Raw genomic sequence first — 14,595 nt, 5'->3', positions numbered from 1 at the left:
AATGAAGGTGTGTTTTATACAGCTTAATAAATCTGGGTTTGATCTGATTTCAACCTCTTATTTGAGTTTTGACTCAGTTTTACCATAATGTTACAGCCACACTGGTTAATTTGGGTGTGTATAATGGTGTATTGTGTGAGTGTTTGTCTGTGAATGTGTGTAAGTGAGTGTGTGTTTGAGTGGGTGTTTCTGTTTTGTACTCTCTGTGTTTTTGAGTATAACCTCTTTCTTGCTGTTCATTTTTTTTACTGCTTTGTGGCTTAATTTTTTATTTTATTTCACACATATAAACTTGCTCTGTCTTATAGTCGTGCTAGTTCATATATATATATATATATATATATATATATATATATATATATATATATATATATATATATACACAGTATATATATATAGTGGGGGGTTGGGTGTGTCTATTTTGCACTCTTTGCATTTTAGAGTGTCACCCCTTCAGTGCTGTGCCCTTTTTTTCTGCACAGTGTCTGATTTGTAGTTTGTACCAACAACAGATTCTCTTTTTGAAATGCTTAGAAGACTTAAAGTTCAGTCGTTCATCAGTGGACCACTCCCAGCCAGAGGAACAAATAGATTTACACGGTTGCTTGGGCTTAACACATGGCTGCAAAAAACCCGCAACTTAAAGGGACTGAATTTCATCGACAACTTCAATCTGTTCTGGAGTCAGAGACAACTGTTCACTCATGATGGCCTGCACCCAAACAAACTGGGCTCAAGAGTGCTAAAGGACAATATCTACTTCTCCCTCCATCATCCTTCAGCAGTGTGTGCCAATCTGAATGGTACAAACACACCTGGACAGAGTACAACTGACCACAGGACTTAATTTCAACACCTGAATGGACATGCGGTTGACACATCCCGCAAGGTCAATGATAACACCATGCAGCCACAACAACCACTGCTCACAGACACAATCCTAACTGAGCCCTGCCCACAGAGCTCACCGAGAGACAGTGACGTGTTAGAACTGCTCCAAGATTCAGCACCCAAGGACGACTTTCGGGAAAACAGCCAGGGAAGCCAGGACAACATATTACAGCCTCCGGTAACACCAGAGCAAAAGCCCCTCTCACCGGACACGTTATCCCTCTCTCCAGCATCCCCTCTTCTGTGCTTCTCAGAGAAAATGGAGGAACTGGTGTATGCTGGAACCAAACTCTCCCACTCTTTTGCTGCGAGCCCCCAGATATCAACAAAAAAGCGTCAAGCCCCGAAACCACCAAAGCCTGTGGGCCCAGCTCGCCCTCCTCCTCCTCCTGCGAGAGCTCTTCGGCCCCTGCCACAACGCCAGGGCCCTCACCCTCCTCCTTCTGTTCTAGGTGAACCAAAAACAACCGATAACAGCTCTCAGTGATGTGTGTCGGGTCCCCGCTATGATAACAGTGACTTTATCAAAAGTTTACAGAACAAGCGGGAACCCAGTGTGCCTGTTGCTTTCTCTATTTCTGTTTTATTACGTGATAGAAAGCCTAAGGCCTTCTCAAATCGTTTGGCAAACCCATTTAATCTGCAGCCTATTACACATCAAACTAAGATTACTGTAGACACAGAAAGTAAGACTGTTAAGTTAGCACTTTTAAACATCCGCTCACTTAAAAATAAATCACTTCTAGTCAATGACTTAATAACCACAAACAACCTAGATTTTATGCTTCTAAATGAAACATGGCTTGAAGACTGAGGGCTGAATGAAACAGCCCCTCCTAACTTTACTTTTATGAGTGTCTGCAGAGCTGTTAGGAGAGGTGGAGGTGTTGCTGCTCTATTTAAAGATGTCTATCAATGCAAGCAAGTGTCATTTGGTGATTACTTGTCTTTCAAATACCTGGGTATTGTGTTAAAAGGTGCTCCTCGCCTTCTACTTATAGTTATTTACAGGCCTCCAAAATACTCTCCAGCCTTTGTGGAGGACTTTACAGAACTGTTATCAGCAATTTCCTCTGAGTTTGACTGTTTTGCTATGCAGTTTTAAATACATTTGATCTGACTCAGCATGTACATGGACCCACACACACAATCGTGGACACACTCTAGATTTAATTATCAGTAAGGGTCTAAACATTTCATCCATTGTCATTAAGTATGTAGCGCTATCTGATCATTTCTGTATTTTCTTTGATATACTGATCTCTCCAACTGTTGAAGCTAGATCTGTCTTGGTCAAAAAGTGATTCTTAAATGAGAATACTAGTGCACTGTTTATGAAGGCTATATCTTTAACACCAAGCATATCTGCAGACTCTGTTGATTTTCTCCTTGCTTCTTTTAACTCAAAAGTACAGAACGTTATTGATAACATTGCTCCTGTGAAAGTCAGGAAGAAAAGTGGCAGACAAAAAGCACCGTGGAGAAACTCAACAGCAGTGCAAAATATGAAAAGACAATGCAGAAAAGCTGAGCGCATGTGGCGAAAGACAAAACTCGAAATCCATTATCACATCTATAAAGATATTCTTCATGCTTTCAATGTGGAACTAGGCAAAGCTAGACAGACCTTCTTCTCAAATATTATAAACAGAAACTTAAACAACACCCGCAATCTTTTTGCTACTGTGGAGAGACTAACAAACCCCCCAAGTCAGATCCCCAGTGAAATGCTCTCAGACAGCAAATGCTGTGAGTTTGCTTCCTTCTTCTCTGAGAAGATTAATAATATCAGAAAGGCGATCAGCACATCCTTGAGCTGCACCGGGGTAAAACAGATCAGATCAGATTATGTCTGTTTTCGAAGCAACTGATGGTAAAATTTTGGAAGAAACAGTACAGCACCTTAAAACATCAACCTGCGCCCTTGACACACTTCCCACATCTTTTTTCAAAAGCCTGTTTAACTGTTTAGAAGCAGATCTCCTAGAAGTGGTAAAGGCCTCACTTCTCTCTGGGACTTTTCCAAAATCCCTGAAAACTGCAGTTGTTAAGCCCCTCCTGAAAAAGAGCAATCTGGATAACACCATATTGAGCAACTACAGACCAATCTCAAATCTTCCTTTCATAGGCAAGATCAAGAGTTGTTTTCAATCAGCTGAACAAGTTCTTAAGCTTGAATGGATATTTTGACAACTTTCAATCTGGTTTCCGACCGCATCACAGCACAGAGACAGCACTCATAAAGATAATAAATGATATTCGCCTTAACACAGATTCAGGTAAATTATCAGTGCTGGTTCTTCTCGATCTCAGTGCTGCGTTTGACACTGTCGATCACAACATTCTTCTTGACAGGCTGGAAAACTGGGTTGGGCTTTCTGGGATGGTCCTTAAATGGTTCAGGTCATACTTAGAAGGGAGAGGTTATTATGTGAGTATCGGTGACCATAAGTCTGAGTGGACATCCATGACATGCAAAGTCCATCAAGGTTCAATACTCGCACCCCTCCTGTTCAACCTATATATGCTGCCACTGAGCCAAATAATGAGAAAGAACCAAATTGCATATCACAGCTATGCAGATGACACCCAGATTTACCTAGCCCTATCACCTAACAACTACAGCCCCATTGACTCCCTGTGCCAATGCATTGATGAAATTAAAAACTGGATGTGCCTAAACTTCCTTCAGTTAAACAAAGACAAAACTGAAGTCATTGCATTTGGAAACAAAGATGAAGTTCTCAAAGTGAACACGTACCTTCACTCTAGGGGTCAAAAAACTAAAAATCAAGTCTGGAATCTTAGTGTGATTTTGGAGTCAGACCTGGGTTTCAGTAGCCATGTAAAGACAGTAACTAAATCAGCATATTATCATTTCAAAAATATTGCAAGAATTAGATGCTTTGTCTCCAGTTAAGACTTAGAGAAACTTGTTCATGCTTTTTATTATTCTTCTTTATGTAAAGCACTTTGAATTACCATTGTGTATGAAATGTGCTATACAAATAAAATTGCCTTGCCATGAGTTTTCGTATTTTTTCGCATTTCCCACTCATTTCCTATGTCGTCATTTTTGACAGAAAAAAAAGGTAAGTGTGACTATTTTTAATGACCCTTTAACATGTCCGAAACATGTCCACAAAAGTCACCAAGTGTCATCTCATTCCAATGAAGCTACGATTTTTAACATTTCAAAATATACAATTTTTTGGTCAAAAATGACCAAACAGGGCCAGAGAGGGTCATGCTGTTTGCTATGGTGTTCTGTGTGATGGCTAGGGTATTGTTATGTGGTTGATAGGGTGTTCTACACAATTGCTAGAGTGCTGCTATGTGGTTGCTAGCGTGTTCTGTGTGGTTGCTGGGTAGTTGCTAGGGTGTTCTGGATAGTTGCTACGGTGTTGCTTTGCTCTTGCTAAGGTACTCAGGTAATTGGTTGTTGCTATGTGGTTGCTGGGTAGTTGCTAGGGTACTCAGGTAATTGCTAGGGTATTGCTATGTGGTTGCTAGGGTATTCTGGGTGGTTGCTATGGTGTTTCTATGCGGTTGCTAGAGTAATGTAGCTGTTGCTATGATGTTGCTATGTGGTTGCTGAGGTGTTGCTATGCGGTTTCTGAAGTATTTAGGATGGTTGCTTGGGTGTTGTTATGTGGTTGCTAGGGTATTCTGGATGGTTGCTAGGATGTTGCTAAGGTACTCAGGGTGGTTGCTAGTGTGTAGATAGATGGATTTAAAACAAATATTTGCACACATTTATAAATTGTTTGCAGCTTTGATTGCTGAACAAAGACATTAGTTTTTATATTGAGAAAATCATATGAACAGTGAATGAGATGCCTGCAGTTTTTCTCTGACAGAGGCAGTACACACAGATGGAGGACAGGAGTGAGGAGAGGAGAACACACACCGGACACACACTGAACAGCAGCGTCCAGCAGAGAACACAGTCTGATACACGAGGAGTGGAGGTGATGTTCAGTCCAGAACATGAAGTTGCTTCCTCTATTTAAAATAAACAAAATTATTATTATTATTATTATTATTACAGTCATGAGGTCTGGAAGGTTCAGAACAAGAAGTCCATTGCTCAATATAAAATAAATGTATCAATGAATGTTTGTACAAATATTATGTTCATCTTGCTTCTTCAGTGAGAAAGTGCTCCAGAATTACACAAGCAATAATACAATAATAACTAGCAGAAATGTTTTCTTACCTGCAAAAGAGAGACGAATTGTTTGGTTTCCGTAATAGTATACTTCATATCGGTTGGTCCTGCCTTGTTCATCTTCATATACTTTATGCTCTGCTTCTCCACAGTAATACAGTCCCAGATCAGAGACACTGATGTTAGTAATATGTAGATCATAAGAATTACTGGAGCGGTTGTAGACAGAGCTGAAACGCAGAAGTGGCCCCATGTCCAAACTTACTACATTTATTATGAGAGAGGGTTGATTTTCATGAGAGCAGTTTCTTATCCATACAAAGCGGGAACCAGTTAAAGAGCGATCACAGTAGAGTGATGTTGTCTCCTGGTCTGACTTTCATCTCCACTTCTGCTCCAGAGATTCTGTTCTGACTGAACAACAAAACACCTGTAAAAGTGCAAAATAACTTAATAAAGCACTTAAAATTGAAATATGTATTACCATCCAAAATATTCACAGTAATATTAACATTTAGGTTTGAAAAACTGAAAACTTTCTCAAACCCATCTTTTCTTACACATGAGCAAGACGAGAGCAAGGCTTGACCTCTCCATCTCTGTGAGTGACTGTGAATAACTGACACTGGTGAGGGTCTTACAGACAGCAGCTCTCATCTGATTGGTTCACGTCAATGGAAAATCTTTTCTAAAATGTTTCACGTCACAGAGGGGTTGGTCAATAAATTAAGTTATCATGTGTATGTATAAAGAGTAGTATAAACCAATCATTCGTTACCCTATAGACTTTTTTTACTCTTATTTGCTCTGATTGGTTTACAAAAATGAAAATCATCATCAAACAGATATGAAGAGGGGGTAAAACTTTTGTTTGTCTGATAGATATGTTTAGTATCAAATAATTTTGATGTATACATGCAGATAATCATCTTCATTTGAGAAATTGTGTGCTTTACATTTCAATTAAGTTTTTTTAATATATATATATATATATATATATATATATATATATATATATATATATATATATATATATATATATATATATATATATATATATATATTTATTTATTTTTTTTAATCAAAGTTCATCTGTAAAACTCATGATGTTCTCTGTTGTAGTGGGTACAAACCAGCAACATGTAAACATGTCAAAACAGGAAACCACAACTCTTACATTCAGACTACTTAATGCTTATGCCTTCACATTTGCTGCAGTGACATGTTGTCAAACTCTCACTTCATCTCTTACTTGATCACTGGTCAACAAGCATGAATGTTTCCATTAGACTATGTGTGGTTTTGTGTGTTGGTTAGAGTTCACACATTTGCACGAAGGTAGCTTGCTCAGCTTGTCTATACTGTGGTTATACTGACACTGCATTATATTCTAAAACAGAAACAGTAACACGTGAAGATCAATACTTCATATGATAAATCAGCTACACAATACACAAAAGTAAGTCGGGAGTCGGGACTTGATTCTGTCCATCAGGAATTGATTGGATGGTTGTGCTATTGCTGTGATGTCATGTGAGTGACAGGTTGTACCGCCCTCACACCAGTAAACACCATCAGAGAAGAGAAGAGATGTCGCTGCAAGAGGGAGGGGGAATTATTTTGATTCAAGTGTATGTGTGTGTGTGTGTGTGTGTGTGTGTGTGTGTGTGTGTGTATCACAAATAAAGTACATTTACTCTATGATCAGCTTAATAAGAATATTACTTATTAGGAAACAAAGCTTTGTCCAGAGGCACACAGATATTTGCACATTATTGAAAATGGTATAGATAGCTGAACATGTTTTGAATAAATGTGATGTAAGTTGTTAAAGGGGCTCTATGTAAGATTTTTACTTTAATAAAGCATAAAAATATAGTATGTTTGCAGATATTTAGGAAACATGCCAAGTTCACCTACTTGTTTCTCAGAAAAACACTACTACAGCCAAATATTCTACTTTGAAAATGTGTGTTCTGCGTTGGAATGTCTGTTTTTGTTTTGGTCTGTGCAAAACCTATATATTTAAAAACTAGAGAAAGCAACAGAAAAAGAAGCAAATGGATCACTGCAATTCACAGAAACAGCTGGACTCCAGCAGAGAAACATGGATTTGCAGTTATCATTTTGTTTCAATTGTTGGATTTTGAGGTAAAATCATACCTTATATATTGTATTGTTATATTTTATGTTGACGACTCATTAATTAAATATTTTCCATCTTATATTATGCATAATTGGGTGTTTTTAAATAAACAACACTGTCAAAAACTATACAATAAAAGTTTTAGGGCTGGACAATATGACGATATAACATTGATATAAGTGATTAAGCAGATTTAAAACTACCGATATTGTTATATAAAATATTCACAGGCAGATTTGCTTTATGTATTTCCCAGGCGTCAAATCAGGCACATATAAATGTCAGGAAAAGCGACTCCTGGCTGCATGTCAATATCCATGGATTAGGTTTATTTGACAAGTTGTAAGAAACAGTTTCGAGTCCAACCTTTAGGGTAATTCGCCGTTTCTCCTATTAATCCAGTTACGCAACTGGTTCTTTTGCCACTCAGTAGCTGAGGGAGCGCGTTGTCGGCGGGAAAGTGACGTCGATGCATACCCTCTATATTTCGACATCACAGGTTGCCAGTTGGCGGAAAACACCGCGTATTACAACCATGGAAACCAGCAAACAAACGTCAGCTCTTCCCTGTCACGGTGAAGTGACACACACCCGCGCGGGCGCCTCCTCTCTCTCCCTCGTCTCATTCGCTCCGTTAAGTAGTGCTTGTATTGAGCATAATTTTTGTCATTCCCACAGGTTTCGCGGTCACACCAAAAGCGTGCGCACCACTGAGTGGTGGAGCGGACAAGCCACGAACAGAGACAGAAGTCTCTTACTGAGTGGCTTACTGAGCTTAAACTGTCAAATACATACAAAAGTACGTCAAAACCAGCGGCACAGGCAATCTTGGAGAGTAACGTTACACAGATAGCTAGGAAATTAGCTATCTAAGAAAGTGAACTCATGTTGTGTTTAACAGTATTGGGTCCGTTGAACACCGTTCATAAACTTTTAAAGGGACAGCAGTCCAATATTCCAGTTGCTGTCTGTCATGTTAATCAAAGAACAAAAGACAAAAAAAAAAATCACTTTCTTCTCTTGACTGAATACATTGTATAACTTTAATGGTAAAAATTATATGCAATAAAGACTACAGAAATTAAGGTAACCAATGCAAAATAACACAATGTGTTATTTTACATTTGATTACTTTAATTTCTGTAGTATTTCTTACCTGAATAAAAACCCAGTTAACCCGAAAAACTTAGTTTCATTGCTCTCTTTATTCAATTGCATTTTTTTTGAGCTGTTTATATTTTATTACTGACTTTTATTTGTTTTTTTTTAATGAAAATAAAACTGCATTGAAGAAAAGTAGATTTTTGTTTGTATATGTTGTCATTTATTAGACTGACTTCGTTATACTCATATTCTAGGCAGAATGTGAGTCTGATACTGCTCCATTGCACTTGAATTATGGGGCGTGTCTTAACCGCACCAGTAAAAAAAAAAAAAAAACTCTGCACTCAATTGGATAGACCTACAACCAATCAGAGCAACGCATTAAGTGACGTATGTTGAACTTGTACTTAAACTTTTGCCGAATCCCGTTGGAAGGACGGCAAACACATCTTTCCCATCGACAAATGCCGTGATTGCGGTTCTTTGTTCATCTTTTAAAATTAATGCGATGTCGATTTCTTTTATAACAGATGTGATAGCGGAATATAAACATCTTACTTCTCCAGCTGCAGTCATCGTTGGTGAAAACCAATTCAACCCAAGCGCTCTTTGATGACGTGGGTGGTTACGTAACCGCAGATAGCCTGTCCATCATTGTCATGATCACCGTCTGTTCCTGTCACTGTTCCTGGACTCCATCTCCCATCATCCTCTCTGTCACTCACCTGCACACACTTCACACTAATCACTGATCACCACACCCAGCTGCAGCTCATTACCTGGACTATAAAGGACTTCCACACACACCACCTCACCGCAAAGTATTGTTTAACTGTTGTTGCAATTTCCGAGCGTTTATTCCCTGTTTGCCTGTCTGTTCTCGACCTTGTCTGTTCCTGTTGTTTGATCCGTTGCTGCCTGTCCTGATCCTTGCCTTGCATACTGTTCTGTGAGTGATATCTGCCTGCCTTTTGACCTACTGCCTGTACCCTGACTACGACCCTGCCTGTCCTTTGCTGCTCCTGTTTGTTCCTGATTGACCCTGCCTGTACGACCATTCTCATTCTTAATAAAACGCTGCACTTGGATCTCCTGCCTGAGTCTCCATTCACAACAGAATACTTCGCCACTACCAAGATCCAGCAGCTACCGTGAGTGTTCCTGTCTCAACAATTATGAACCCATCTGCCAAGTTAATAGGTCTCCGTCAAGGGGACAGATCCATTGAGAACTATGTCATGGACTTTATTGAACTGGCACCGTTAACCTGTTTTAATGAGGAGTGCCTAATGATATTTTTTCGCGGTGGACTATCTGACCCGCTCAGTGCTGTCATGCCGCTACACGATCCAAACGGGACGTTGGAACAGTATATTGAACAGGCTTTACTACTGAGCGGATCTCCCTTTACTGTGGGTGTCGCAGAAGAACGCGACACCATGCTTAATCACGTAATGGCCGCCGCATCAAAGAACACTCACAAAATGGTGGTCACCACAATAACAACACCAAGTCACGCCTTCGCTGATCGCCCAGAGCAACGTCACGCCTTCGCTGATCGCCCAGAGCAACGTCACGCCTTCGCTGATCGCCCAGAGCAACGTCACGCCTTCGCTGATCGCCCAGAGCAACGTCACGCCTTCGCTGATCGCCCAGAGCAACGTCACGCCTTCGCTGATCGCCCAGAGCAACGTCACGCCTTCGCTGATCGCCCAGAGCAACGTCACGCCTTCGCTGATCGCCCAGAGCAACGTCACGCCTTCGCTGATCGCCCAGAGCAACGTCACGCCTTCGCTGATCGCCCAGAGCAACGTCACGCCTTCGCTGATCGCCCAGAGCAACGTCACGCCTTCGCTGATCGCCCAGAGCAACGTCACGCCTTCGCTGATCGCCCAGAGCAACGTCACGCCTTCGCTGATCGCCCAGAGCAACGTCACGCCTTCGCTGATCGCCCAGAGCAACGTCACGCCTTCGCTGATCGCCCAGAGCAACGTCACGCCTTCGCTGATCGCCCAGAGCAACGTCACGCCTTCGCTGATCGCCCAGAGCAACGTCACGCTTTCGCTGATCGCCCAGAGCAACGTCACGCCTTCGCTGATCGCCCAGAGCAACGTCACGCCTTCGCTGATCGCCCAGAGCAACGTCACGCCTTCGCTGATCGCCCAGAGCAACGTCACGCCTTCGCTGATCGCCCAGAGCAACGTCACGCCTTCGCTGATCGCCCAGAGCAACGTCACGCCTTCGCTGATCGCCCAGAGCAACGTCACGCCTTCGCTGATCGCCCAGAGTCATGTCAGGTCTCTAGATCAGTCCGGGAGCAGAGAAGGTTGCGTTCCAGTGTGACTGATCCACCGCTGATTTCAGCACGAGCCGGTCGCTTCGCTCTCAAGCCAGTCTGCCAGTCTGCCGCTTCGCTCTCAAGCCAGTCTGCCGCTTCGCTCTCAAGCCAGTCTGCCGCTTCGCTCTCAAGCCAGTCTGCCGCTTCGCTCTCAAGCCAGTCTGCCGCTTCGCTCTCAAGCCAGTCTGCCGCTTCGCTCTCAAGCCAGTCTGCCGCTTCGCTCTCAAGCCAGTCTGCCGCTTCGCTCTCAAGCCAGTCTGCCGCTTCGCTCTCAAGCCAGTCTGCCGCTTCGCTCTCAAGCCAGTCTGCCGCTTCGCTCTCAAGCCAGTCTGCCGCTTCGCTCTCAAGCCTGCCGGTTGCTACGCTCTCAAGCCTGCCGGTTGCAACGCTCTCAAGCCTGCCGGTTGCAACGCTCTCAAGCCTGCCGGTTGCAACGCTCTCAAGCCTGCCGGTTGCAACGCTCTCAAGCCTGCCGGTTGCAACGCTCTCAAGCCTGCCGGTTGCAACGCTCTCAAGCTCGCCGGTTGCAACGCTCTCAAGCTCGCCGGTTGCAACGCTCTCAAGCTCGCCGGTTGCAACGCTCTCAAGCTCGCCGGTTGCAACGCTCTCAAGCTCGCCGGTTGCAACGCTCTCAAGCTCGCCGGTTGCAACGCTCTCAAGCTCGCCGGTTGCAACGCTCTCAAGCTCGCCGGTTGCAACGCTCTCAAGCGCCCTGGACGCGATGGACAAGATGGCTGCTTTGCCAGTGCCTACGGGCAAGATGGCCGCCCCTTCGGTGCTCACGGAGGTAGGGGACGTTCCAGCCATTAAGTCCGCTCCAGAATCCGCTTCAGCCAGTGAGTCTGCTCCCGAACCCGCTCCAACCGGTGAATCATCGACTCAGCCTCGGAAAAAGAGGAGGAGGAGGAGGAGGAGGAAGAAGGCGTCCTCCTCTCCTCAAGACGCCGATGCCCTTCAAGAGGCCGCTGTGGGCCTGGGGACCATTCCAGAGGTCTCTCCTGCTCCGCCCAAACACCTCGCCCTGCCGGCGCCACCCGAGCTCCTCGCCCTGCCGGCGCCACCCGAGCTCCTCGCCCTGCCGGCGCCACCCGAGCTCCTCGCCCTGCCGGCGCCATTCAGGCGTCTTGACCTGCCGGCTTCACCCACACGCCTGGCCCTGCCGGTGCCACCCGAACTCCTTGCCCACGAACCTGCAACTGGCCCCGCTGAAATCCCCAAGAACTTTTTTGGGGGGGGGGCAGTAGACCTAGGGGTGGGGAACTGGTGGGTGGGAACCCTGCCCAGCCACTGCTGGGCTAGGGCCATTTATGGACTGTAGCCCACTAGGGCCATTTATGGACTGTAGCCCACTAGGGCCATTTATGGACTGTAGCCCACTAGGGCCATTTATGGACTGTAGCCCACTAGGGCCATTTATGGACTGTAGCCCACTTGGGCCATGTATGGACTCATTGCCGTGGCCGCCCGAGCCACCTGACCTGCCGCGGTTGCCCGAGCCACCTGACCTGCCGCGGTTGCCCGAGCCACCTGACCTGCCGCGGTTGCCCGAGCCACCTGACCTGCCGCGGTTGCCCGAGCCACCTGACCTGCCGCGGTTGCCCGAGCCACCTGACCTGCCGTGGCCGCCCGAGCCACCTGACCTGCCGTGGCCGCCCGAGCCACCTGACCTGCCGCGGCCGCCCGAGCCACCTGACCTGCCGCGGCCGCCCGAGCCACCTGACCTGCCGCGGCCGCCCGAGCCACCTGACCTGCCGCGGCCGCCCGAGCCACCTGACCTGCCGCGGCCGCCCGAGCCACCTGACCTCCCGAGCCCGCCCGAGCCACCTGAACTGCCGTGGCCGCCCGAGCCAGCTGTCCTGCCGCGGCCGCCCGAGCCAGCTGACCTGCCGCGGCGGCCCGAGCCACCTGACCTGCCGCGGCCGCCCGAGCCACCTGACCTGCCGCGGCCGCCCGAGCCACCTGACCTGCCGCGGCCGCCCGAGCCACCTGACCTGCCGCGGTTGCCCGAGCCACCTGACCTGCCGCGGCCGCCCGAGCCACCTGACCTGCCGCGGCCGCCCGAGCCACCTGACCTGCCGCGGTTGCCCGAGCCACCTGACCCGCCGCGGTTGCCCGAGCCACCTGACCCGCCGCGGTTGCCCGAGCCACCTGACCCGCCGCGGTTGCCCGAGCCACCTGACCCGCCGCGGTTGCCCGAGCCACCTGACCCGCCGCGGTTGCCCGAGCCACCTGACCCGCCGCGGTTGCCCGAGCCACCTGACCCGCCGCGGTTGCCCGAACCACCTGACCCACCGTGGCTGCCTGAGTCCCTGGGGCTGCATTGGAGATTCCGTCCCCGTCTGCCGTTAGATCTCCAATGCACCCACCCCCCCTCCCTAGCTGTTCCTTTTACGGCGCGAGGACGCGCCTTCCGGGAGGGGGGCATTATGTCATGATCACCGTCTGTTCCTGTCACTGTTCCTGGACTACATCTCCCATCATCCTCTCTGTCACTCACCTGCACACACTTCACACTAATCACTGATCACCACACCCAGCTGCAGCTCATTACCTGGACTATAAAGGACTTCCACACACACCACCTCACCGCAAAGTATTGTTTAACTGTTGTTGCAATTTCCGAGCGTTTATTCCCTGTTTGCCTGTCTGTTCTCGACCTTGTCTGTTCCTGTTGTTTGATCCGTTGCTGCCTGTCCTGATCCTTGCCTTGCATACTGTTCTGTGAGTGATATCTGCCTGCCTTTTGACCTACCGCCTGTACCCTGACTACGACCCTGCCTGTCCTTTGCTGCTCCTGTTTGTTCCTGGTTGACCCTGCCTGTACGACCATTCTCATTCTTAATAAAACGCTGCACTTGGATCTCCTGCCTGAGTCTCCATTCACAACAATCATCAATTAAAGCCCGCCCTGGCAATTTGATTGGCTCGGCCTTCTGGGAGCCGAGCATAATTACTCCACAATGGATCGAGTCCAGACCGAACTTCCCGTCCAAAATTTTTACATAGAGCCCCTTTAAATATTAAATGTACATATTTTTTAAAATGCGCTGCTACATTTTTAGTAGGAGTTGCCCATTTTGCATGTTATACATTGTGACCCTTTGGAGGCATCCCACCTTCCAGACCCAAAGATCTAGGCTGTGTCTGAAATCACATATTTGCCTATATTAGGGTGAAAAACAGTATGTGACAAAAGAAGTATGACCAAATACACAGGACCCATAAAACAGTAGGTAAAAATTACCCGGATGGCCTATTACTTCTGATGAGATTCTGAAGTGTGCATATGATGGACACTTTACTATCCCATTAGGGCCACGAGACAGGATTTGTGAATGGCAGTGAAATGACAGTCATAGCCATACTACACAGATTCATACTATAAAATGTACTTTTTTAGCGGTCGCAAAGTAAGTACTTGTTCAAAATAAGTACCTACTTAAGAGAGTATGTGGACACAGCCACAGTCTCAGTGCAATGAAAAATGGACTCCTGACTCACTGATCACTCAATTATTCGTTCAAAAATGCTGATTGATTCAGGAATCATACTGTGCACATACTGTGCTTGTTTATTTAGCTGTTGTACAGTGCTCAGCATAAATGATTACACCACCTTTGAAAAGTAACATTTTAAACAATATCTCAATGAACACAAAAACAATTTCCAACAGCTCCCCGACACCAGCAGCACCCATGCAGACCCACATAAGGACACTGCACCATGCATTTTTCTTTGTATTCCTCACCTTTGCGATGCCAGACAGTTTTGAAGCATCAGTTCCAAAAACATTTATCTTGATCTCATCACTCCTGAGTAAGGAGTCCCAGTAGTCTTCATCTTTGTCAGCATGGGCCCTGGCAAACTCTAGGCAGGCTTTTTTTGTGCCTGGGCTATAGGAGAGACTTCTTTTGTGGACGGCACCCATGCATGCCATTCCTCTGC

Source organism: Chanodichthys erythropterus, chromosome 12 (assembly GCF_024489055.1).
Source record: "Chanodichthys erythropterus isolate Z2021 chromosome 12, ASM2448905v1, whole genome shotgun sequence".
Classification (NCBI taxonomy): Eukaryota; Metazoa; Chordata; class Actinopteri; order Cypriniformes; family Xenocyprididae; genus Chanodichthys; species Chanodichthys erythropterus.
The sequence above is the reverse complement of the archived record's forward strand: the minus strand, read 5'-3'. Positions refer to the sequence as shown.